This window comes from Octodon degus, unplaced genomic scaffold (assembly GCF_000260255.1).
Source record: "Octodon degus isolate 3935 unplaced genomic scaffold, OctDeg1.0 scaffold00086, whole genome shotgun sequence".
NCBI classification, from domain to species: domain Eukaryota; kingdom Metazoa; phylum Chordata; class Mammalia; order Rodentia; family Octodontidae; genus Octodon; species Octodon degus.
In genome coordinates this window covers 4427896-4455478 of record NW_004524662.1, presented here as the reverse complement: position 1 = coordinate 4455478, position 27583 = coordinate 4427896, and the positions used below count along the sequence as shown (strand labels likewise).

Below are 27583 nucleotides of genomic sequence, written 5' to 3'. Positions count from 1 at the left end.
TTGAAGAATGAATTCTAGGAACAATGATGGCTAAGAGTAGGAAGATATATATTGAGAGGATAGAAAGCTGCTGTCAGAGGAGCAGGAGGTATCCCAAATAGGTAGCTGAGAACCCTACTTTACAGGGAAATTGTATAGAGCAATACCCACACATTCATGATATGGGTTACAGCTATGATTAACCAACAAGGATACAAGTATAGTTGCTTAGGTAATGATGATCCAAGGGGGAAAAAGTCACGTAGCTAGTGTACATGGAAATAATAACAAAGATTTTCTAGGGAATGATGGATCTGGAGGTCTTGTCACCTGCCAAAGTACCTGGGGTGGCTGATTTATATCTAGGCTTGATTAGGCCTGGAGTTTGTCCTTTGAGGAGATATATAGGCATGGTCATTTCATCTTTTTTTGAGGCCTGGTCTCAAACAGATGTCTTTGGCCATAGTTGAAATGTGTTTTACCTTTGTCCTGGCTCTCAAGGTCCTAGCTCTGTCTGACTGTCTCAGTTGGCTATCTGTAATTATCAGAAATAACATTCCTAGACGAACTACAATGAAAATACCAATAGCACTGTACAAAAAAAAATTTCATTTGTCACAAATAATATGGAAATTTCAATAAAATATCAAATATGTAATGAGTACTCAGAATAGGTATCAACATTTTCATATCAGCTCTGTCCTTGCTTACAAATACTAAAAGATAACATGAGCAGTAAATTCCTTTATGAACTGCAATGTAAATATCTATAAATTATTGTGGAAACTACAATGGAAGTACAGACAAAAGTCTAACATGGAAATAATCTTTGCTTCAACTATCACTCAAAGCAGTCTGGGCACATGAGGCCCACTTGTTTTTTGCACATGTATGGCTTACAGTAACTGCACAGGTTTTGTTTTCCTGTCCTTCTTGTAGGGCATCATTCACATCTTGTTTCCCGCCTGTTGTAGCAGGTTTCTGAGCTGCTGTGCTGCTTGTTCACCTGTCAGCTCACCAGTGTGCTCCATGATTTTTTTATGTAGTTCCCTGAGCAGAAACATTATGTGTTCCCTCCATTGTAAATGATCCTTTATGAGTTTCAGTCCCAAATCTGTAACAAAATTTCTCTGTGGTATTTTGTACACATTTTCTTGGTAACCTATTAAACTATGCCACTCATGTTTGGTATTAAGTAAAATACAACTGTTGGTCAGCACTCTGTGTTTGTAATGACATCATAGTTGCTACATAATCATCCACAACATTTACTTTGCCTTTGGTTTTGTTATAGAAAGTTTCCATCTCAGACTTCAGTTTTGTTGAAGTTTCTCTATCAGTATTTCCATCGTGGTACAATGTGGACATCAGCAGTAACAGTTTGTTTTCCTTTGCCACATAGACAGCCAATGTTACATCTTTCTGATATCCAAAGATTGTACAATTCTGTTTTGAAATTGCACCATTTCATTTGGAATTTCTGTTTTGTTCTTGTATATAGTTCCTGTGCTGGTCAACTTGTGCTATGTCAGCAAATATAATATCAATTTGAAACTGATGGGGGCCAGGGAGATAGCTCAGTAGACCAAGAGCTTGCCTGGCAAGCACAAGGGCCTGAGTTCAATCCCCAGTTCCACAAAAAAAACCAAAACAAAACTGGTAAACCAATTAATGAAAACATGTTCTGATTACTGTGTGTGTGTGTGTGTGTGTGTGTGTGTGTGTGTGTGTCTGTTGGTTATTTTTAGCTGAAAGGAAACAGCCTTTCCCAAGGGCAACAAAGGGAACTGAAGGGCAGAAGGAAACTGAGCGCAGGCTTCTCAGCAGCTCCTGCTCCACAATCTGGCAGCAAAGGGGGCCCTGCCAGAAGCCTGGTGCAGCACAGTGACCCCCAGAAGGGAGGGTGGAACTGCCAGGCCATTCTGGTTCCTGGAGTGGCTGGGGAGGGCTTCCAAGGCAGCCAGCTGCTTGACGTGATTAATGCTGTTATTCTTGGGGGGCATTAAATTGAGGGATGACAAAGGGAGTCAAGAGAGTGGCTTATTCAGCTGGGTTCTGAATCACGATCAGGAAAGAGTTTATCTGGTGTGACCATTATTTCGTTTTTCTTGGAGCGAATTCAGAGGAAAGTAAGGTCATTCTGGGGATCAATTTCATGCACTGTGCTCCACACCTTCAAGATGAAGTTGTGCATGAGGTTGGTGTACTGTGTGGTGGTGGGATTGTCCATGGTACTCTTTATGGAAATGCCTTCTGTGTTCACCATGATGATTCCTTGCATTCCTTTCTGGCTCTGAAATCATTTCAGTGTCTCTTCCACCTCTACCATCTCCAGCCAATCCAGTAGCTCTGCCTCGCCAACTCACAGCTCAGTCCTGCACCTTCTGCCACATTCTGATTACTTTGAAAGATGAGAGCAACAAATCTGTTCATAACATCATTTGGCTTATTATATGAATAAGAACCTGGTGTCTGAGTTCCAGGATAAGTTTCTAAATTGAAAGCATAATAAATCTTTGTATCTATAAGGACATAAATGTTTGTCTTGAAGGTTTTTGTGGCATGTAGTATCAGAAGATAAGCAACCACGAGCACAAAATGCTTCAAGATACTCTTCAGTAATCACATATTCAGATGGAGTATAATTTCCTTGAAAATTACAAATGTCTCGAGCAATGACCAGATAGCAGCCAGATTATCATTTCTTTTTCTGTACTGATGGGTGAATTTTTTTCATCAAGCCTCAGGCAACTTTGAAGGAAACCATACCTCCTCATTGTCACTGTTATTCTACAAATCTGAAGCCCACACCCATCGTTTTATCCGTAAGTCTTTTACATTCTTCCGATTTCCATGAGAATGACTGGCTAAGTACAGCAGACCCGGAATGCTTTCAGTTCAGCTAATGAGGTATCATAATAAATATATTTTTTGATTATGGCTATGAGTGCATACAGAAGGTTTTACTTGTATTTCAGCATTTGTATATCACACATCTTGTAGCATTTCTTCTGTCACAAATGATTTGCAACACTGAATAGCAGTGCTGGCATTCTGTCCAGTAGGTTTCACCTCTGCCAAGATTTTCACTGTATTTTTGGACCAGGTTCTAACTTTGGATCATTCTATTTAGTTGTGTGACCATTTTGTACCATTTCTACTAGACAAATATGTATTCACATTGCAGTTTTGTTTTCTGAATCAACAAGGTCTGCATTCTCTTGTGTCTATATTGGTCAATTCTTGCTCCATTTCACTGTCACAGCAACTTTGGTTCACATGGCCAAGGTCCAAGTCATTATCATCTTCATCATCCATGCTTGAGTGATCTCATGATTCACTTTCTACCTCCTCCAAAACTTGCCAAGCTGGTTTTCCTTGTGCCTCTGTGCTGAATCAGGCTATTTCTACCAGAAAAATTAAAAGAAAACTTTCAAAAATTGAATCCTAAATGCACTGAAATTTAGCAGTGAGCATTTGATGGGTAAAACTCACTTGTTGCTGCTTTGGAGCTGCTGTACACCTTGCCATTCCTCTGCCAAGTTGGAGAATACACAGATGGTCTTTTTCTTTGCCAGGCACAGCTACCACTTTCCATTATGATAAAAACACATATTTACATAGCAAAAGAGTGTGAATCTGTATCAGACCCTCTGTTATGCTCATATAAACATACACAAAAACATAAAAGAGCACAATGTGTGTTAAAAACATGGTTTGAGGCTGGGCATAGTGGGACATTGATAATCCCAGCACTAAGGAAGCTGAGGCACGTGGTTCTTTGCAACCTCTTGGAGACTAGCCTGAGTTACAGATTGAGTTCAAAGGCCAGCTTGAACTGCATAGTGAAACCTTGTCTCAAAAAGATGCACAGAAAGTGAGTAAAAATGCTGATTTGACACTTTTGCACCTGTGCCCAGAAGTTTGATGTTCATTGTTCCAAGTGGGTAAACACATAGATTGATTCCAGTATCCCTCAGGGAAAGGTACTGAGATGCACAGCCAGCTACTATTACACTGAAGTACAAATTTACAGTAGAAAAGTAAGAGATGGGTCCACTGTTTAAAATTACAAATTCTAGTATGTGTGATTCATGTTGGTGATCCTTGGCTTTCAGCTGCATCATCCATTCTTTGGCTCTGGCTTCACATAACCACTGTTAAACAATATATATAGTAGAGCACCCCTGGTTTTGATCCTCTAGCCTGCCTCTCTGATACTGAAGATCAAACCCAGGGGTCCTCTACCATTAAGCTGCATCCCTGGCAATTTTTATTTTGAGATAAGGGCTCACTAAATTACCAAGAAGGTAACAAACTTGTGATTCTTCTCCCTCAGATTTCTTCTTTTTTTGATTTTTTTGAGGACAGGGTCTCACTGTGTAGTTCAAACTGGCCTTAAACTTACAATGTAGCCTACGCCTCAAATTCACAGCAATTCTCCTGCCTAAGTACTGGAATTTTTTTTTTCTTTTTTTCAAAATTACTGGAATTTTATTTCCCTCAGGCTTATGACTTGAAACCAAAGACATTGTACAAAGAAAGCAAAGATTAAGTACACTTTAGGGAGACGGAGACAGTGCACAGTGGTGACATAGGAAATCAGGTGGACAAAAGAAGCCATCCAGTACACTATATAGATCGCAGTATTCAATAGCATTTTCAAAATTTTTTTAAAACCAAGAAAAAAATTAAGCAATGCTTACAGTCGACATAAATCTTATACAATTTCAAAAGCATTTTTCAGATCAGAGCATAAAGTAGAAAAATGTATATGTAGGTGAAATCTAACTACTGCAGATTATTTGTACCACAGTGTAAAAAAAAATCAAACAAATAAAAATCTTGAAAACTGCCTGATGAAAAATAAAATAACCAGTGGCTTTTAATGGGTTCTCTTGGTCACCAGTGCTACAAAAGGTAAAAATTTCATCCAAAGAAGTAATAAAACACCAGGCACAAACCTTTACCAAATTGGACCCACCCATAGAAATATACTATCCACTCACATTTTCCTTTCCTTTTTTTTTTTTTTTTCTTCTTGTTTTGTTTTGCAGAACCAGGGATTGAACTCAGGTCCTTGCACTTGCCAGGGAAGCGTTTATTCTACTGAGCCATCTCTCTGGCCCCTAAATTACCTCTTGTCTTTTCTTTTTTTTCCACCCACATTTTCCATCAAAAGCTTTTGCTTGTTTTAATCTTTGAATCTTTGAGGCCCATTTAGTCACAATATGTCACAAACTTTGTGTTTTTTACACCATGATATCATGTTTGTCTGGCAGTATTCTAAAACTAGTTTATAAGAGGAGGAGGAGGACACAGAAAGAACCCAGTGCCCACAGGACACGTGAAGCCACTGGGCAGAAATGCGAGAGGAAAGGAAAATTATTCAGTTCCACGGGGATCGCTCATCATCAGTCCCACTTGCTTCTGATTGGTCGTTTTCATCCTGCTCTTCATTGCTGTCAAAATCGCTCACCACTGGCTTTGCTTTTCCTCAGTTTGTCCTTTTCTTGTCTTTTCCTTTGTCCCGGCCTTTCTCATCTCTCTTATTGATCTTGATTTTCACCTTAACAGATTTTGCCTCAGACTCAGACTCTTCTTCATTGTCCTCTTCCTCTTCCTCATTGCTTTCCTCCTCACTTTCTTCCTCTTTGACAGTTCTCTGCCTCACACTCTTAAACACCGACTGTAAGACGATGGAGTCTTCTTAGTTCTGGGATCCCTCCAAGTTGAACATATGAGCATTGTGACACAGAAGCATGACATCTTTCTCCAGGTCGCTCAGACTCCAGTACTTTTTTTTTTTTTTTTTGGTAGAACTGGGGATTGAACTCAGGCCCTTGTGTATGCCAGGCAAGCACTTTTTCTACTGAGCCATCTCCCCGGCCCCAAGGCTCCAGTACTTATGATTACAAATTCTTTCCTTTATTTTTTTAAAATCCACTGGCTTCCTAATTAATTCATAGTATTCTGATAAGTCTTTCCTGGAAGGTAAATGAATGAAGACTTCACTGAGTTGCTGCCCTGAACTACCTTTGTGGTAGATCACAGAATCAATGATAGTGTTCATCTGTTTTGTCAGTTTTGGGGGATTTGGTGATAGCTTCTCAGTTGGAGGGCAACCTTGCCTCTTAGCTTTTTCTACATCTTCCTTCACAGGATCTTTGTCCACATTTCTTTGCCTTTTTTCTCTTCTTAAGCCATACTTCCTCTTCCATTTCTTCCAAATTGCTGTCTTCAATGGCCGCATAGTTTGCCTCTAACATAGTTCATGAACAGCAGCAGGCCTCCTGGCTCTCAGTGCGCCACCACACTTGGTGAGCATTTTTTTTCTTAATAAGGTCTCTAGGCCTATGCTAATCACTGTAATTTCGCTTTACCTAATTACATTTTCAAATAAGGTTACTTTCCTGGTAGACATTACAGTTTGAGGGAATACTCGATATTCAACCTACTACACCTTTTCTTTTTCCTCTGTAGGACTGCAATGGTTGAGTGTTATGGTGGCTGGGGTTGTGATTTTTGATTTACATTTTCCTACTGACAACTGTTAATGCATCCTTTTATGTGCTTCATTGCCGCCCACATGTTTTGCTGGGTGAAGTGTGTTTTAGATCTTTTGCCACAAATCTTAAAAAGTGGGTTGTGCCCCAGCCTGCAATGCTGGCCCCGCCCCCAGGGCACACTGAGATGGTGATTGAGATGGCATGGTGGCATGCGCCTGTAATCCCAGCACCTGGGAAGCTATAAATGAGAGAATCACTACGAGTCTGATCTATGTAGTGAGATCGTGAACACCCTGTAGATCCTGCCCTAAAATACAGAGAAAAAAAAATGAGTTGTGTTCTTATTGAGCTTTAAGAGCTATATAAGGGGTGGGGATGTGGCTTGGGGTAGAGAACTTGCCAAGCTTTTCACAAGGCTCTGGGTCTGATCCCTAGCACTGCATTGGACAAACATTTATATGTAATTTCAGATCCAGGTCCTATGGCAGATAAAAAAATTTGCAAATATTTTCTCTCAGTCTATGGTTTTCTTTTATTTTCATATCTTAAAGCTTCTGCTCTTATTATTCAACTGAGAGGTCCAGACTTTGGGACTTTCTGAGGCTCCCAAGTGATTTGAAAGCATAGCCAGGATCCAGAACTCCTGCTTCTGATGTGACATCCCAAAGAACCCTAATGTATGGCAGCTTCCTTCCTGGTATTTTAGGGAGAAAACTCAGTTCTAGAAGTTTTTAACTTTTGTTTTAGATGATTCCTGCACTTAGAAAGTACAGCCAGCAGATGGCAATAGTGTATCATATAAAATTATGTTAGTTTATGGCCACATCAGTCAGGTTAAAGCACTTGATTCAGTTTCTTTTAAACTGAAAGACCTTTGTCATTTTTGTTTGTTAGGTTAGTAATAATTGATGAAGATGAGAGCTATGTGCGTGAATTTTAAATGATAAATAATACCTCCAAATAATACCTGTCCACTAAGTTAATGACAGTTGAATGTCATCATCAATGAAGGTCCAAAAGTGGGCTTAGAGGCTGGAACATTGTTACATCCCTGTAATCTCAGTACTGGGGGAGGCCAAGGCAGGAGGATCTCGAATTGGAATCTTGCTTGAGGGACTTAGAGCAATTTAGCAAGACCTTGGGGAGGAGGTGGTGGAGTGTAACTCAGGGGTGGAGGAGCACCTGTGCCTTTATCCCCAGTGGGGGAAAAAGAATTAAGTAAGTTCTTCTTCCTCCTGTTGTTCTCCATTCTTAATAATAACACTAAATTATAATCAGCTTTTTTCACATTCAATTTCCTCACATAAGAATCTAATTCTTAAATCTTTAATTCAGGAAAATTTAAAGCATATGCAAAAGTAGAGACCAGTGCAGTGGACTGGACTGCGTTTTCAGTGATTACTGACTCCTGAGCTTTCTTCATTATGCTTGCCTTGCCTTTCAGATGATTTTGAAGAAAATTCTATGCATTATTTTGTCCTGTAAATTATAAATTCACTTTTATGTAGCTCTCTTTGTTTCCCTTATCTGAAAAAAATTCCTTTGTAGAGTTACATTTTTCTTATAGATTTAAAAATACTCTAGAATAACAGTTCTTAGAATTTTTGGTCTCAAACTCTTTTGTATTCTTTTTTTTTGAACTGGGGATTGAACTCAGATCCTTGCGTTTTCCAGTCAAGTGCTTATCCTACTGAGCCATCTCCCCGGCCCCTATATTCTTAAAAATTATTGAAGACTCCAAAGTGCTTCTCTTTTAATGTGGCTTATATCTATTGATACTTTCTGGTTTAAAGGGGTATACTGAAAGTCTTTAAAATATGTGTTGATTTAAAATAACATAAAACAATTACTTATTAACATAAATAGTATATTTTATGGAAAATAATTCTGTTAGAATACAAGCTGGGCATGATGGTATTATGACTAATACCAGTACTTTGGGGGCCTAACACAGGAAAATTACAAGTTGGAGTCCAGCTGAGCAAGTTAATGACTTTTTCAATGGCTGACTTAAAGTTTTAAAAGGGGAGCAAGCTGGACATGGTGGCCCATGCCTATAATCCCCACACTCAGGAGGCTAAGGCAGGAGGATTGCCATTTGAGGCCAGCCTGGGCTATATGGTGAGTTCAAGGCCAGCCAAAGCAAACTTCAGTCTCAACAAACAAAACAAAAAGAAAAAAATAATTAAAAAATAAAAGGGGTGGAGGATGTGTAACTGGTACGAAAGCTAGGTATGTGAACTCAGTGTCAAGGCCCTAAGTTCAACTCCTAGTACTGTCAAAACAAGACCAAATCAAATACAAAACAGTGTTAGCAAGAAAAGTGACACTGTCTTATATTTTATAAGTCTGTCTCTGTCTGTCTATCTCTCTCTTAATAGAAAAGAGCAAGGTTGCTTTGATTGTTCTTGCAGTAATAGAACTTCAAATTGGAATTATCCAGCTGGACTTGGTTGAGATGATCCCAGTTTTGTTGTCAACCTCCAAAGCGTCCATCAGTAACCAGGAGAACGTAGGCTGCCTCACAATAAATTTTTTTTTTTTTTTTCAAAGTTTTATTGATAAACAGATAGCAATGAGACAGTTTCAAATCAAATCGGAAGTACAGTTTCAACAAATAATACACTGCATATATTCTTCTTAGTGGTTAATTGCTGTACAAGATTTATAACCAGATTCTTTTTTTTTTTTTTTGGCGGAACCGGGGATTGAACTCAGGCCCTTGCGTTTGCAAGGGAAGTGCTTATTCCACTGAGCCATCTCCCTAGCCCCCTCACAATAAATCTTGAACACAGTGTTGGTCTTGGCTATGCCAGGGTCCAGGGATCTTCACAGCTTGTTTGATCTGGTGCTTGTTGGTCTTGATGTTTATCATGAACAAACACGTGTTGTGTTCTTTGTGGACAGTGCAGAGGTCAGGGGACTTGCTGGTAGCATAGTGTTCAGAAGTGCTCTTTGTAGATGTCTCTGCTGCCCTGGAGCTGAAGTGTCTTACACTACCGAGTGATGTGGGTGATGTGCAGATCCTTTTCTTTTGTCTTTTCTTCCCTTCCCTCTATTGCTCCTTTTCTATCCCTGTCCTTCCCTCTCCTCCCCTTCCATTGACACTTACTCTTGACCTTCAAAACTTTTTCTTTGCCTGGCATGGTGGCAGCTGCTTGGGAGGCTAAAGCAGGAAGACTGAAAGTTCAAGGCCAGCCTGCACACCTTAGCAAGTCCCTGTCTCCAAACTAGAGAGAAAAAAGGAGCTGGCAATATAAATTGGTGGCAGACTGTTTGTCTAGCAAGAACAAGGCCTTAGGTTCAAGTCCCAGAACCACAACAAACAACAACAACAAACCCTGGATTTGGCTATGGAAGGAAGAGGGTTACCTACTTTGCTTTCAGTGCCATCTTGGTGAAAAGAGTGAAGAGCAGGATTTTTTATCTACTTGTAGGAGCCTGTCACTGTGTTAGGGCTGCTGTAGCTCAGTGCTGAGGGCTCATCTAGGTGTTCAAGGCCTTGGTTCAGTCCCCAGTGTTGCAGAAAACCACAACAAAAGGTCTGTTTTAGTTGAAGCATGTGAAGGAAATGGAAGCTCGTGAGGAAACCTAGTAGGAAAAGGAAATACTAATTTTACTAGCACTTTCAGGTAATTGGGGTTGTTCTTCTTTGATACTATACCAGAACTCCGCTGTACATTTGTGAGCGAATGATAGTGGAAAAAAATATACAAAATATTAATATTACTATGCAGATACAACCTTGAAGTCCCCTGAAAGAGTCTTGGGATAGTCAAGGTCCTTCAAACACATTTTTAGAAAACACTGTACCTTAAATATGATTCAGGGGGCCAGCCAGATAGCTCAGTGGACTAAAGCGCCTGTGTAAGCAGGCACCTGGGGTTCGATCTCCCGCGTGCCATGCTGGCCCTGCCCCCAGGGCGCACTGAGAAGGCAACTGAGGCTGGGCCTAGTGGCGCACGCCTGTGTTCCCAATGCTTGGGAGGCTGGAAACAAGAAGAGCACTGAGTCCGATCTGTGTAGTGGGACCCTGTAGACCCTGTAGTAAATACATTTAAAAATATATATATATGTGTGTGTGTGTGTGTGTGTATGTTGGGGGGAGAGAGAGACTGGGGAGATAGCTCGGCAGTCTAAGTGCCTGCCTTGCAAACACAAGGTCCCCCAAGTTCAGTTGCATGTACCACATGCCAACAGGTTTGGATGTGGTGGCGCACCCTGTAATCCCAGCGCTGGGGAGGCTCAGACAGGAGAATCACTACCAGTTGGAGCTGTGTAGTGAGACACTGTACCAAATAAATAAATAAAAATTTAAAAAAGAGTATGGGCCGGCCAAATAGTTCAGCAGAATAAAGCACCTGCAAGCAGGTGCAGGGGCCTGAGGTTTGATCCCCAGGCCTGCCATGCCGGCCCCGCCCCAAGGGTATACTGAGATGTGATTGAGACGGCGTGGTGGCACATGCCTGTCATCCCAGCTCTTGGGAGGCTGTAAGCAGGCAGATCACTAGGAGTCTGATCTAGTAGTGAGACCCTGAACACCTTGTAGACCCTTCCCTAAGGTACAAAATAAATAAGTAGTATGGTTCATTCTCTTCCTTTTCTTTCCTCCTTCTTCTCCCTAGTCTCCTTTTCCTTCTCCTTTCTTCTTTCTTTCTTTTCCTTCTCTTTTCCCTTCCCCTCCGTCCTCTTCCCTCTTGTCTTCTTTCCTCTTTCCCTCCTCTCTTTCGTCCTCATCCTTCTCTCTTCCTTCTGTATGTCTCTCCCTGCTGCCTTCCCCTCCACACACTAGGGATTGAACCTCGGGCCTCAGTGCATAGCCACTGAGCTACTTACTCTCATTCCTAGCCCTTTTTTTTTTTATTTGTAAATTTTGAGACAAGAACTTGCTGTTTTGCCCAGGCTAGTTTAGAATTTGAGATCTCTCCAACCTTCACCTCCCAAGTAGCTGGGATTACAAGCATGTGGCACCATGCCTGGTTGGTTCTTCTATTTTAAAAGTTCAAGTAAAACATATTTCTTTTAGTTTTATTACACAAAGACATTAACAGTAAGTTAAAACATAGGCAATAGTTTTATTATTCAGATTATTTTCTATTCTTTTATTGGGACTTTTTTCTGGGGAGATAGCAGCCTAAGTGCCTGCCTGGCAAGTGCAGGGACCCCAGTTCAATCCCCGGCACTGCATACTATGTTGGTCCCACCCCAGGCAGCTAGCCACCAAAATGGGGCATGGTGGCGTCCTCCTGTACTCCCAGTGCTAGTCAGCTGAAATCCGATCACTACAAGTCCGAACTGCATAGTGAGACCCTGTACCAAATATTGGGACTTCCGAATCTCATCTTTCACTTTCCACATTGTAGGTAGCTGTTTTTTCTTTAATCATAAAGATAATATGTATGCATTATATAAAATGTTTCAGTCAAAATGATGTGTATGGAGTTCGGAGGATTTTTGTGAGTTCAAGGCCAGCCTTAACTACACAGGAAGATCTTGTCTCAAAAACAAAACAGATAAAGACAACTGTAAAAATAAAACCACCCACAATGGTCCATTCATTTTGAGCTTTTAATAAAACTTTAAACACAATCATAAATCCTGATTTAAACTTTAAATAAAATTTTAATGTCTTGAGATTCTACTCAGGAAAAAAAAAGAAGCAAAAGGCAAATTACATATGTACTTTTGAGTTCTCAGCATTAAGTTTACATAAGCCATTGATCTTGCTTGATAATATCACTTCAGTTAATTGACAGAGAGGAGGCCTTCTGGTGTTTCTCTAAGTACAGATTTAAGACAGGACATGTGACCCAAATGAAACGTCAGTGTAAGAATTGATTTAATATAGGCTTTTGGTGTTTCTTTTTTTAAATTTTGTTTTGATTTTTTAAAGAGAGAGATCCTAGCATTGATTAGGACTGGCAGCTGCACACTGAAAGACTTGAACTGAGCTCGTCCTCAGTCTCCAGAAACTTCTTTCTCTCTGAGTTTAGAGATTTCATTGCCTCTAAAATGAACTGAATTTCACCCAGACATAAAGAAATATGTGGTAAATGATTAACTTTGGGAGCTGAGTGGTTAAAAATAATCAGAAAGGAATTTACTGTGAACTATGGTTTTTAAACCAGATATTTTTAAAGTATCTATAAAAGCCCATTAATGAGTACATAGTTCTCAAAAACACTTTGTCCCGTGCATACTTTTTTTTTTCTTCTGGTACTAAGGATTGAACTCAAGACCCTGCACTTGCCAGGCAGGCGCCTATTCCACTGGGCTGTCTCCCCAGCCCATACTTAAGAATTAATTGCTTAGGCCGGCAAGATAGCTCAGCTAATTAAAGCTCCTGTTTAGGCAGACACAGGGACCAATCTGTGTAGTGAGACCTTGTAGACCTTGTACCAAATACATTAAAAAAAAAAAGTTAATTGCTAATGCTTTTCCACTTTCCTTTATCCTCAAATTCATGATTGAAAACCAGAATACATACAATGATCTCTGGGTCCTTTTAAGGTGCTGCTGTAAGGATTCTGGCTAAAAGGTGAAGTTCCTGGAAAAATCAGTGTGTTTAGAAGTATAGGAATGATAAAAAGAAGCAGATTCATCTTTTTTTTGTTTGTTTGTTTTTTGAGTAGAATTACTTGATTTTATTTTACACTAGGTGGTGGGCACAAAGCAGTCCTCCTTAGTAAAGCTGACAATTAGCTTCACTCAGAGTGTTTTTAATAATGCACATTAAAAAAGTATTCATCTCACAAGTTGTTCTGCAATCCAAATATACAACAATTTAGAAAGCAGCGTTTAGAAAACAAAAGCCAATGTAAAAGGACAGTAAAACAACTACAACAGTATAGGATTTTATGGCTCAGATTCTATAGTTTTCTTACTGCATTATCAGTGTCAGAAATCTGCTTCTTCAGCTGGCTCCACTGCTCTGGATTTAAAGAAATACCTTTTCTTCCTGGTTTCATTTCACCTTCTGGATCCATCCAATATTCTCTGATATCAATTAGAACTTTCCCTTTAAAGTCCCGAACACTGACACATCTCATTTTCCCAATCTGAAACATGTTACCGTCTCTGTTACTGCTGCTCTGCTTAGAAGGTGACAGAGCTCTTGAAGTTTCACCAGTCTTCTGCTTCTTTACAGGCTTTTCTGGAGCAACTTGCTTTTTCCTCTAACTTTTTGTCAACTCCACTGTCAGAATCACTGCCTGAAGAGCTTGAAGAAACAAGTTCCTTTGATTTAGGCATTGCTCTGCTGCTTCAATCAACAGCCTCCTGCTTGCTCCAGACTCACCTTTTATTAATAGGCTTTTCGTGGGTCAAATGCTTCACTTATTTCTCCATTCTTTTCCTTCTTCTCTTATCTAGCACTCATTGAAATCCTCCAAAGATCCAGTCTTTTAAAAGTGAGATGTAGTTAGAAGCAGTGCACCTTCCTCTCGGTGCCCAGCCGAGTCCAGTGCTGCAGAGAAGAGCGGTACATGGCTGTATGCCGCCCTCGTTTGCTGCTCTTTCAGAGTTTGAGTGGTGACTTTCAGACGTAGAGACTGTTTCAGGAGGCTGGTCAAGGGTGGTGCCACACGGGGGTGTGTATGGATTAGAGAGCTGGAAGCAGAAGAATAAAGTTCCCCTCATGAGGTCTGAATAAAGTTAGTGTGCACAAAAGAGAAACTTGACTAATTTCAACAATAGAAAGTCTTACCTTTTTTACACCCTGTAATTCCTTTCCCCTCCAATTCAAGTTGGCACTGTTACTGTTACAACTCCATTGTGCCATTTGTCTTGGGAACCAGTCCCTTTTGAAAGCCAAATTTGTGTTTATTGGAAAAGTATTGTGAGTTGTAAGTAACCATCTTATAAGTGCGTTTTTAGAAAACGCGATGTTGTGACTGAGGCACTGTTACGCATGACCACACTTTTTGTTGTCTTTTCCTTAAAAAAAATCCTGCCTCAGGTTTCTGATTTAGTTTTTGTTGAATTGTCCATGAGATGTATCGATTCTAGGGCTTTTTCATTTGGTCTTCCTAGAGAATGGAAAAGTCTTAATAAGGTAGTAGATTGGAAGAATGCTCATAGTGAACGCTGGGAGCCTGCTTTTGAGGGGGGACTTCCAGTGTGAGAGAAGAGCCAGGGAGAGGTTGAGGATAAGCACAAAGGTCTCCTCTGATCTCCTGGTGCAGATGCCAGATGCAGGCACTTCTTCCTATCCACCCCCCAGCCTTCCCTGTCTCTGAACACAGCTTTCTTCTAGTCATTCAGGTCAAAAAGGCCAGTATCACCCTTGACTGTCCTCTTCCTGCAGATTTCACCCCAATCCACCAGAAAATCTTGCTGTTTCCTTTAGATTGCTTTGACTACTTCTCCCCATCTACATTACTATTGCTTTTTTCTTAAATCTAAGATGTATCATCTAGATCAGACAACTACAGTAGCCTCCTGTCTAGTTTTCTGCTTCTCAGTGCCTAATGCATTGTTTTGTTTTTTTTAAATTTTATTTATTTATTTGTGTGTGTGTGTGTGTGTGTGAGTGGCCAGCTCAGCCCACCAGGGGGCAGGGCTGGCTGGCATGTGGTGCTGGGGGATTGAACCGTGGTCCCTGTGCTTTGCTAAGCTTGTTCTAAGTAGGTGCTTTAGACCACTGAGTCATCTCACCAGCCCCTGCATTGTTTTTAATACATCAATTTGTGTAATTCTTTTTTGTCATTTTATTATTGTTATTATTTATTTTCTTTTTGAGATAAGGTCTCACTGCATAGTTCAGGGGCTGGCCTTGAGTTCACTTTGTATCCCAGGCTGGTCTCAAATTTGTAAGGATCCTCCTATCTCAGCTTCTTGAGTACTGGGATTACAGGCATGCACCACCACACCCAGCTCTTGTGTAATCCTTTTAATTTTGTATCAGACCACATCACTCTTATGGTTAAAACTGGCCAATAGCTTTGTGTCTCATTCTAGATGAAACTCAGACTGAGGCCTTTCATAATCTGGGCTTTGTTAGCCTTCTAGATTTTATTCCATTCCAGCTATACTGGAATCATGGTGTCCTGAGCATCCATGTGTGCCCTTGCCTTGGAAATAGGAAATAGAAGTATTAAGTATTCTCTTTGCGCTGGATATGCTGACGCACACCTATAATCCCAAGTTCAAGACCAGCCTGGGCTACATAGTGAGATCAAGGCCATCCTAAGCTTCATAGCGAGACCCTGTCTCTAAAGATAGATAGATAGATAGATAGATAGATAGATAGATAGATAGATGATAGATAGATAGATAGATAGATAGATAGATTGACAGACAGACAGACAGACAGACAGACAGGCAGGCTAAATGAGCCAGGGTATGATAGTATATACTAATAATCCCAGCTATATGGGAGACTGAGGCAAGAGAGTTGCAGATTCCAGGTCCATGTGGAAGTATGGTGAGATCACGTCTGAAAAAGAGTTAAGCACCAGCTGTGGTGGTACATGTCTGTAATTCCAGTGCTCTGCAGTGCTGAAGCAGGAGGATCACAAGTTTGAGCCCAGCCTGGGTAATTTAGGGATTTAGTGAGGTACTGTCTAATATTAAAAATTAAAAATAAAAGAAAGTAAAAAGGGGGTCAATAAGATAGATCAGAAGACTAAAGTGCCTGCTTAGGCAGGCTTAGGCAAGTGCATGGACTGTGGCACCACATGCAACGCCAACCTCTCCCCCAGGGCAGGTTGAGCTAGCCAGAGTCCAGGAGTAGTGGTACACACCTGTAATCTCAGTGCTTGGAAGGCTGAAAACAGGAAGATCTCCATAAGTCCAAGCTGTGTAGTAAGACCCTGTAACAACCAAATACATTACATATATATATATATATATAAAGTAAAAAGGCCTGAAGATATATCCCATTGTGAAGGCCCTGGGTGCAACCCTAGTACTATATAAAAACAAAAGCAAAAAGAAAATAAAATTACATATTTAATTAAAGGAGTAGACCTCAATTACCAGGAACATTATGTATACTTGCCATAGAATACATCATTACTCTAACTGCAAAATAGAAGGAAGTATTCTTTGTATTCTTAGAGTTTAGAGATTCTAGTTCAGGTACTAATTCTCCTTCTTAATTGGTTTTAACTCTACCTTTTTTTAAAAAATAACATTTATGTAAGGCTCATTGTAAGCTAGTCACTGTTATTAGTATGTTGCAAATATTAACTGATTTAATAAATACCTTTATAAATAAAACCAGGGAATATTACTTTACTATTTTCATTTCTCTTTGCTGATCTTTATTTTTTTATATTTTATTTTTGGTTTTCTGTTTGTTTGTTGTTTGAATCTTGCTTTGTAGTTCAGGCTGGCCTTGAATTAACTGCGTAGGCTACGCAAATTTGTGATGACCTCCTGTTTTAGCCTCCAGCGTGTTGGGATTACAGGTGTGTGCCACCACACCTGGCCTGTATCCTGATCTTTAAACAGAGAGGTCTGGACCAGACTCTATCTGAGCCCTTTCCAGATCTGTGATGTTAAGACTAGATCACTGGGGGCCTGGCCCTAGCTCAGGCCTTTAAGTGGCTGCTTCCACAAAGCTGTCAGCCTCAGGTTGCTGGAGTTCAAACCTCACACCTCTCCAGGTGGCCAGAAGTGCCCTGAAGGCATTCGAGGAACAAAAAAAAAAAAAAAAAAGACTAGATCACTGTTGCCAGGCAGCCTCATAGTAACATAACAAACGTGATGTGGACTTTTCCTGATGGAAGCAAAGTGGGAGTATAACCTGAGGGCTGTAGAAAATAGAATAGAACTTGTGATTTAGGTGAATGAAAGTGCAGAATCTGTATGTAGCAGGAAAGGGAACATCAGATCATTACTGAGATTTTAATGTTGTGAAGCCCTTCTGACATCCTATCTTTCTTTCCCTCATATCTGAAGGTAGAAATGAGAAGTTTTATACATTGAGCAGAGTGCATGATGCCTCCTTATTAACCAGCACTACTTTTTGGCTGTAAGTTGAAGTTTGGTCCATGGATCTTCCTACAGGATTTGAAGAAACAGGAACTAAAAGAATTTAGAATTTGGTACAGAAAATAGCAAACTTGAACCAGATTTTTTTTAAAAAATAGAACTATCTACCAATTGAGAAAAAATAATGAGGACAGGAATATGTTAAATTAGCAATCAAGAATACAGTCACCAAATCCAGGCTGGGAAAGTGCAAGACAACCCAGTCTCTTGCAATAAAGAAGGAACCAATCGAGGATGGAATAAATGTGAACAAGATTAGCACAAGTTGATAAGTTTATGGGGTCATGAGGATTTATTATGTTGTCTGCTTCTGCATATGTTTGAAACTTCCATTGCAAAAATCTTTTTCAAAAACTGACATTAGATACATGTGTGCTTTCAGGATAAAAGTTATGTAGAGAAATTGTAGAGCAGTACATCCTCGTGATGGTCATGCAGAAGCAACGTCTTTCTGAAGTATATTTTCCCACCAAACATAGTGTATGGCATGTATTTATTATAAAACATGAAAACACTTCAGGAGTGTCACTATAAAAAGTCCCCTTCTTTAAGCAAATACTGTTTTTCAGATACTGGAAATTGTCATGTTATTTGGATACAGTAATACGTTCCATTTAGATGAAATTTCTTAATAGAGTAGAATAGCTAATTTAGATTCACAGTCAACTCTGGAGGGGTTTCCTACTGCACTGCATTGCATTTACTCTGGAGTTAAAAATGAAACAAAACTTTGTACATGTTAATATATTGTGTAGTGAAAACTATAGTTAACAGCAATCTGGAGGCTCCAGTGTGCGGCTACCCCAGCGCTTAGTGAAGGTGGCAACTGTGAGTTAATTGCGGTGTGGTTAGGCCTTCCAGGAAGGGAAATTGGAACCTGAGAGCTTCTGTGCTCAACAGTGCTAATTGGGAGTTGTGCAGTGAGGGGATTTCCACTCTTTGTTAACAAGATCTCCAGGCACATTTCCTCTTTGTTTTTGCATTTTCCTCAGCTGTGAAGCAGCTGCAGGGAAGTAAAATGTGATTTCCTGCACCCAGGAGTGCTGGCTTTTCTTTTGGAGACTTATAATTGGAAGAGTGGAATGTGTATGGCTAGAGCAACCTACACAACTGATTTAAACACTAGATTTGTTTTGTTTTTCTGTAATTAGTTGACAGCATTTTTGCTGGAGGTAGGTTTGCTTAGATGGTTTGAATTAGCAGGGTAACTCCGTAGTCTCTAAGCAAGCATCCTTCTGGATGCTGTAACAGTGTGATCCTTTGCATGTTCACTGAAGAAAACAAAGAACGGCATATTCTGCCATATTTATGACAATACTGTAAGTCCTTTATAGATTCATACTATATAAATGCATATCTTTTTATTGGACTGTCTGTTTAATACGTAAAAATTCTCCAGAGTGAGAAAAATGGCTAAAATTTTTTTTAAGAGAGTATATAAATACTCTTAAGGTACAGTGTTGGTGAAAACTAAAAAAAAAACTTCTTCATAGAGTAGATGTCCAACAGCCATGACACTTTAGATGACAGGTCTTACCATAAATAACTTTTCTGCATTAACAATATTCCATGGACTAATAATTATGGTTTATCCCCCTACCCCCACATACATATTCAAAGGTCTATACAACATCTAAACAAATAGGCCAGCCCTTTGGACACAGATTTTTCTTTTTTTCTTTTTTTTTTTTTTTGGAGACAGGATCTTGCTGTGTAACCCAGGCTGGCTTTGAACTTGCTACTTTGCCTAGGCTGGGCTCAAGTGTTTGATCCTCCTGCCTCTGCCTCCCTAGTGCTTGAATTACTGGCATGTGCTACTTTGGCCAGCTGAAGAGAGAATTTTTGATGTGATGTCTTCTCTAGTCACTCCCACTGTGTTTATGGCACGTGGCTTCCCACATCTGCACTCAGAGAAACTTCATGAGGCTTTAGAAAGCAAGAAGTGAAGCTGGGTGTGTGGGGGGTGCACACTTACGATTCCAGCTATGCAGGAGGCTGAGGCAGGACAGCTGCAATTGCCATTTGTGTCTACAAAATCCATCAAAGTTTTAAAAATCCTCACAGATTTAGGAAAGGATTTACTATCATTAGTATAAATTGAGTATACAATTCTAATGCTAATTGAAAGAAGAGAAGTGGATTCCTTTTTGTCCTCTTACTGGGAAAAATACCTGAGACAAGTGCTGAGAATGGAGAATGGGGAAGGGCAGCTGTCAGGGACACTGTCCCCAAGGGCATTCTCCCTATCTTAATTCATACAGCATCACAGGCCTTTTTGTATTTCGACCAGTACCTCTGTCCAAAGAGATACCCCTGTTCTCTGTGTGCCCCCTTTCAGAGATTTTTGTGACTAGCAGGTAGCCTCCTAGGTGTTAAAGGCAGGCTTCATGTCCTTTCTTTACTATGAGGAGAAAAAGCTGATGGTACCTTTGGTACCAGGAAACCCATATTCCTGCAGTGAGGCTTATGTTTTTCTCTTGAGAGAGGACAAGGGTTTATTAGTGACCCTAATGGGATTTCTTCTTCAGCCCTACCTCTAATTCCTTTCCCAAGTGACTCCCAGGTTGTTTTCTTTTATCCTTATTACTCTTTTAAATGCCAGATCAGTGTAGCTAACTGCCTCTGGGACACTCTAATAGGCCATTATGAACTCAAATTCAGTGGGTCAAAAATCATATGCCACATAAATGCTTCTCCCCTCAGCCCCCAACCCTACCCTTGTTTTCTTTTGTTATTTTGTTCTTTCCCTGCCACCCTGACTGAAGATTAAAGCTATTTTGTCTCCTCTCTAAATCCTTAACCTTGGTCTCTAATCAGTCACTAATCCTCTGGTGTCCCATTTCTCTCATCTGCCTCTGCTATTCCTTTTCCACTAATTCCATCTTGTCTAGACCTTTAATATCTCAACTTCAGTTTTCAGATTACCTCCTAACTGGTCTCCCTGTGTCCACCCCACACCCTTCCCTCCTTTTCTCTACACATCTGCCAGGTCAGGCTTCTCAAAACATTGATTTAATCCTATTACTCCCCTATGCAAAACACTTTGTGCAGCTCCCTTGTCCTGGAAGTGATTCCTCCATAGTTTGGCTCCCACCTACCTTTCAGGCCACATCTTATTACTTTCTTCTACAAAGCAAAATGAAAATATGGAACTGCTTCTTTCAGACAGAGCCAGCCCTTTGCCAGCTCTGGACAGCTTTCTTGTTCACTCTTGATCTGTTTTTGTGGCACTGGGGATTGAACCCAGGGCCTTAACATTTCTTGTCTTCTAAAAAGTATTCTTATTTCCAAGTCCTGGTTGTTGGCTTTTCTTCCCCATACATGGCTACCTTAAGTACCTTCCCTGACACAAAGGCCTTTTTTGACTTCTATAGTCTGCATTAATCTTTCTTCATTTATGTTTGTAAGTTATTAACCCTGGTACACATTTGGTTATTAATCCTATACTTGTAGTGTTCTTATAGTAGTTAGTTTTTCACATTAGTATAGTTTACACCACATAGAACCTCTGAGGAATAAGGTACTTTTTAAAATTTTCCACAATACTTGGCATCCAATAAGCACTAAATATTGTTACTGAACTTATATAGTCAGTAGTCAAATGTTCATATGTTTTATGTCATAGCTACCATTTATTTAATTATATCATGTAATCTTTTCAATAAATGTACAGAGGGCCAGTGAGATAGCTCAGCAGACTAAGCACCTGCTTAGGCAGACGCAGGGACAGGGTTTGATCCCTGGCACCACATGCTGCACCAGCCCCACCCCCCGGGCACACTGAGCCGGCCACCAAGACCAGATGTGGTGGCACACATCTGTAACTCTATAATCGCAGCACTGGGGAGGCTGAAAACAGGAGGATCACTATAAGTCTGAGCTGCGTAGTGAGACCCTGTACCAAATACATTAAAAAATAAATAAATAAAATAAAAAATAAATGTGCAGAGTAGGAAGCATTTACTTTACAGGTGAGAAAACTGAGGCTCAAAAATTCACTAATTTTCGAGAACTACACAGTTTAAGTGACAAAGCTGAGATTCAAACCTTGATCCTTGGACTCAGTGGTAGTAACACATGCTCTTTATATCAATAATTCTACATCCTCATTAGACTGATGTATATTTTTTGAGAATAGAAGAGTACTTAGCATACTTAGCTTTCTGTTACTTGTTTAATTATGGCAGCAGAAACAAAGATGTGTAAATGTGGATTAGCAGTACTTGGTAGCAGTACTGATTTGAACTCTGTCAAACTTCATAGACAAATGGAATAGACAACTAGAATTTCCCTTAATGTCATTGATTACTGGCTGAATGACTCAGCTTCTAGTTGTGCGTTGCTCTTGAGTTATTCAGATATTTGGATAAATTACACATGGGGAAAAACCACTGATGAGATGTACATGACACGTCACTGGAGCTAATGAGTGACTCCAGGATAGCCCCAAGATTTCTTGCCTCTTTCTTTCACTGTTTGCCTTTCTCACCTTTTGTTTTTCCTTACAAGTAAAATCACTTCCCATTTCCTTTCTGCCCGTAGACAACTTTTATAATTTGTTTTCTTAACAGTAAGGTGTATACAAAGATCTACTTGATGCTTATGTCACATTCGTCAGATTTAGTGTTGTTAAATTTAGATGTCAAAAAGAAAAATTTTTTCCCAGGAATTTAAGATCTTCTTTCCCCATTCTCTGGACCTATCTCAGGGGTATTTTTCCCTATTAAGAGGACAAAAAGAATATTTTCCTTTCTTTCAAAATTAGCCTAGAATTGAGTATAGAGGATAGTAAATTCTTTTTCATTTCCATGAGAACGTTTAAAACTTTGATGACTCATAAACATAGCTGAAAAATTGTTTTTATCAATAGCCCCTTTACCTCAGTGAAGTCATATGTTAATTGGAAGTAGAAGTATTCTGTAGTTTTTTGAAATAATGTTCGTTTACATAATTCTTAACTTGCTCCTTAAATCTCAGTGCTCTCACAGGATTGTTGTAAGCCTAGATCAGAAAACATAGGTGCACTGTAGAATACAAAGAAACCTTCAAAGACACTGTGGAGGCAAATTCCAGCAGAAAACACCTGATTGATGAGCCATTTATGCATGTACTGTGAGGGGAATGGGTCTCACTTCAATCCAAAGCCCTCTGAGAGGGCCGGGGAAGGGATGCCTGTAATGGCACTGTACACATCACCATGCTTTTCTTATACAGTTGGAGGAAATTAGGTTATTGGTCTTTACAACAGTTCATCTACTGCACTGTCTGTATGGACTGTTGAAGGCAGGAGTCCACTTCTCAATCAGAAATGGGAAACAAGGAAAGTTAGTTTCCTTGAAACCCTAAGTGTTATATATGATGGCAAGCACCTGGTAAAACTTGTGCTATAAAACTTACCTAAAGCAGAAGAAGAGGTGTTAGTGTACTTTGTATTTTCTACCAGTTAATCTGAGTCCCTATGCTATCCCTCTGTAGGAGGTATTTATAGCCCCTTTTATACCTGAGGGGTGTTAGCCCCAGAGAAGGAAGATGACTTGGCCAGGGTCATGGCGCTAGCAGACAGTCCAACAGAGAAGATGTGGGCCCAGGCTTACCGTTATCCATGCTCTTTCAGAGCTCCTCACAAACACACCTTCTGTACGTGTCTGAACAGGACAATTGAACGATATCCAAAGTTATTAAAAGAAATGTGGGGCCAGCCACATAGATTAAAGCCCCTGCAAGCAGGCACAGGGGCAAGGGGTTCGATCCCCAGTCCTGCTGTGCTGGCTTCGCCCCTGGGGCGCACTGATACAGCAACTAAGATTGGACTTGGTGGCCCACACCTGTAATCCCAGCTCTTGGGAGGCTATAAGCAGGAGGATCACTCTCAATCTGATCTAGTAGTGAGACTCTTGAACACCCTGTAGACCCTTCCCTAAAATACAAAAAAATAAATAAATAAAAGAAAGAAAAGTGTTACATTTGGTCAGTTTTTCAGGGTAAAAAATATGACAGATTCAGTAAGGTTTTTTGTTTTTTTTTTTTTTGCATGTGTGTTTGTTTTTGTGTCTTGAAGACAGGAGCTTGCAAAATTGGCCAGGTTGGGCTTAAAGTAAGGATCCTGATGCCTCAGCCTTCTGAGTGCTAGGTTTACAGGTGAGCTCCACTGTGTAAGAGGCTCTGGCAGGTGTTTGTGTGACTTCTCTGGGAATTCCTCCCAGGTGTGCTGCATTCTGTCTGCAAATAGTATCTGTCTTTGTTTAATGCAGTCACACTATATATAGTGTGCTATATTGTGCATAGTGTTGTATTTGTACGTGCATGTTGCTTCATTTTTCTTAAAGCCATTTCTCATCCTTTCTTGCAAAAAGAAATGTTTACATTCTTGTCATTTTTTGAAAAGTTTTTCAGTGAGTCTTAGTCTTGTAGCATATATTTATTGTTTTGTTTTGTTTTGGGATCGCCCAGTAAAGGGGTTTAAATACTCTCTGTGTTTTTTCCAAGGAAGAAGAGAAGTTAGCGCATTATTGGTGCCTTTGGAAAACTTCTGGCTGTTTGTTAAGCAGAGGGGATTTCCAGGGTGTATAAACATGGATGGACTCCTTGAACAGAAAGCAGAATGTTTAACAAAAGTGGTTAGGCAGCATTTGGGAATTTTTGGCATCCTGGCTGAGTTATTGCCCTCCTTTGCCTGACTTACTCCTTTTTAGTTTGTAAACAAGATTTTTCAGTTAAAAATATATTCTGTTTGTTGTCTTTAAAATGAAAAGCTATTCTCTGTCAATCCATAGGGATATGATGTACAAGGAACGTAGAATTTTTTTTAAAGGATAGCTTTTTAAGCTTCTAACCTATTTTTTTTCTTGAGTTAGATCTGTTTCCTTAAAGATCAAGCAAGATTTAGAAAGTTACTTTTGAGAAATTTTATTTTGTCTGGAATTTACAGAATTACCTACTTGGAAATACTGCCTAACTGCTAAAGAACATTTTAGAAGATTTCAAAATTATTTCAAGACAAAAATAAATAAATAAATATATATATATATATATATATATATATATATATAATCTTCTGCCTTCTTTTCTTTCTTTCTTTCTTTTTTTTTTTTTTTTTTTTTTTGGCTTTTTGAGACAGGATCTCACTATACAGTTCAGGTTGGCCATGAACTCACTTTGTAGTTCCGGCTGGTGTTGAACTTGTAACAATCCAAGGCCTGGGATTATAGGTGTGCCTCACTAAACCTGGCTGATTCTTCGCCTTAGTTTTTTTTCCCTCTTTCTTTCTTTCTTTTTTCAACCCCCCCCCCCACCTTTTTTCTTTTTTTGCAGTACCAGGGATCAAAGTCAGGACCTTGCACTTGCCAGGCAGGCACTTATGCCACTGAGCTATCTCCCCAGCTTTTCCCCCCACCTCTTTCTATGTTAGTTTCCATTGTGTACAGTGGCAATATTTTAATTATTTACTCAGTATTCTATTAATGGATATTTTGGTTGCTTAACGTATTTTACTATTAAATGTCCCTGTGAAACGTCTTACACATTTATAATTTCTCACATATTTGATTATAGCCATGAGAGTCTTGTGATTCAGATTGCTCAGTTGGCAGAGATAAATTAATTTTGATTGGTCAGTTTTTTAGGACAGGGTCTTGTTGTATTGCCTAGACTGGCCTAAAACTTTCCGTCCTCCTATTTCAACCTCCCCAGTGACTGGAGGATTATAGCATGGCACCACCATGCCCAGTATGTTTTTCAGTATACCATACATTCTGATCTGCAATGAGTGAGAATTCTTGTTCCACCACACCTTTGATAGTCATTGTATCATTAAACATTTTGATCTTTGCTTGTAGGATATAAAAGACGGGATCTCAGGGTTGGGACTAGAGCGTATCCCCCAAAATTTGTGAGTTAGAAGTTATTATTAATCAGCAAGGAAACTGTTGAAAGGTGAAAACTTGGAGACCTGATTAAACCATGAGGGCTCTGGATTGATGTTATCTCAGTACTGGGCTTTTATCATGAGAGTGGGTTTGATATAAAAGCAAGTTTGGCTGGCTGGCTGGCTGGGGCTCTCTCTCTCTCTCTCTCTCTCTCTCTCTCTCTCTCTCTCTCTCTCTCTCTCTCTCTCTCTCTCTCTCTCTCTGTCTCTCCAGGGTCTTGCTGTGCAATGTAGGCTGGGCTTGAGCTCACTGTGTAGCCCAAACTGGCCTCAAACTGGCAGTAATCCTCCTGCCTTAGCCTTCCAAGTGCTGGGATTACAGGTGTTCATTTCTTGCGTTTTGTAATTTTGAACTGTTGAGCACATTTTTAGGGGATTTCTTTTTATGAGAATCCCTTTGTGGCCTGGATTGATCTCTTCAGAGAGCTTTTGAGTTTTTTATGTTTGTTTTCTCCAAGTGCCCAGGAGGTATTACTAGACCAGAGCCAGTGTATGTATTAATTCTTGGGTAGGAGGATGATTATTTTTGTGTCACACAAAATGGGCTTGTACAACAAACCCATTTAATAAACAGACCTGGAATTTTTCCAGAATCTTTTTTCTTATTTAGATCCCTTGTAGAGATTGAAAGGCCTGAATATTATGCTTTTAAGCCAGTTTGTTCATTTTTCAAGGTTTCTAATTAATTTATTTATGTATATGTGTGTGTGTATATGTGTGTGTGTATGTGTGTGTGTGTGTGGCCAGCTCAACCCACCAGGGGGCGGCGCTGGCTGGCATGTGGTGCTGGGGGATTGAACCGTGGTCCCTGTGCTTTGCTAAGCTTGTTCTAAGTAGGTGCTTTAGACCACTGAGCCATCTCACCAGCCCCAAGGTTTCTGTTTTATTCAGAAACTTGTTTCTACTTTTTCTCATTCGGGTTACATTTGGCAGATGTTTGCTACATTTCCAGTTCCCTTGAGAATATCTGCCTCCTCCCTCGTTCCCTTGGGCATGTCAGAAAGCAAACTCTGCTTATTAATACTCATTCCATTGTCCTGCATGTTTTTCCCTGTGTCACAGTGGTCTGCCTCCCTCTCTGTCATTTTTAGATTTGTTCTTCTTCCTCCTTCTCTCCCTCCCTCTCAGCTTCTTTCTCTCTTCCTCTCCCTTCCTGTTTTTTGTTTTGTGGTGTTTTCTGTTTTGAGGCCCAAAGCCAGAGCTTTTGAGTATGCTAGGTGGGTATGCTCCCTCTGAGGTACATCCCGAGACCCAAGATGCCTCCTTTTTTTCTTGCAAGTTCAATTGTGCATTAATGGAATGCTTGTTGTATTTATACTGTATTTTATTTTATTTTTAGATATTTATAGCAGGAAGTTTTATTTGTTTGCTCTTTCATCTTACTAGAATGAGAAAACTCTGGTAAGGTTACAAATATTTTTTCATTAGGATACCACACTATAGTAATTTTGTTAATGAAATTAACTATCTAGTAAATGAAAAGTATCTCTTACAACTTTCTGTTAAATGATACAAGCTTTTTGAACAATTTTTATTTTAACAAGATTTGAGGATTATCAACCTCCATATTGTTAGGTTAAAGTGACACTTTTTAGACGTAAGTTCATTTTTCCTTCCCATTAAGGCAGTTACATTAATGTTCTTTTATTAGGATTTATGTGGAGACCATGGTTTAAAGAAGTTATGTCAAGTAATTTAGCTATTGGATGCAGAAATGCATTTTTTAAATTGATGTCCCCATGTTAAGTGTCATGCTTTCAACCAAAATAGCTGGTATTCCCCTGGTTTTCCACTTACACTATTATTAAAGCCAGTTATTTTAATACTCCTTTCTAAGTTTTAGAAAATATTACGTGTTAAGTGTAATATATATGATACATCCTAAGCTTGTTGACAGTAAAGTTTTGAGCATGCGCGCATTGTTATATTCCTTTGTCCCCCTAGTTGCTGTTCTAGAGTAGGACATTAACTAAACAATGAGAGATCTGTCTTGATTGGTGAGATTTGTATCAGAATCTCAGAACAGAAGTCAGTCATAGGGGCTGGAGAGATGGCTCAGTGGTCTAAAGCACCTACTTGAAACAAGCTTGGCAAAGCACAAGGTTCGATCCCCAGCACCACATGCCAGCCAGACCTGTCCCCTGGTGGGCTGAGCTGGCCACACACACACACA

At 39.8% G+C, this 27583-nt stretch overlaps 1 protein-coding gene and 3 pseudogenes across 3 annotated transcripts in view; 1 reads left to right on the top strand and 3 right to left on the bottom strand.

Moving 5' to 3' along the window:
* Nucleotides 1-27583, top strand: part of Kiaa0391 (KIAA0391 ortholog) — a 141762-nt gene that overhangs the window by 14091 nt on the left and 100088 nt on the right. The window lies entirely within an intron of this gene.
* LOC105742949 lies at nucleotides 2020-2308 on the bottom strand (annotated as a pseudogene).
* On the bottom strand, nucleotides 5369-6221 carry LOC105742948 (annotated as a pseudogene).
* Nucleotides 13253-13839, bottom strand: LOC105742961 (annotated as a pseudogene).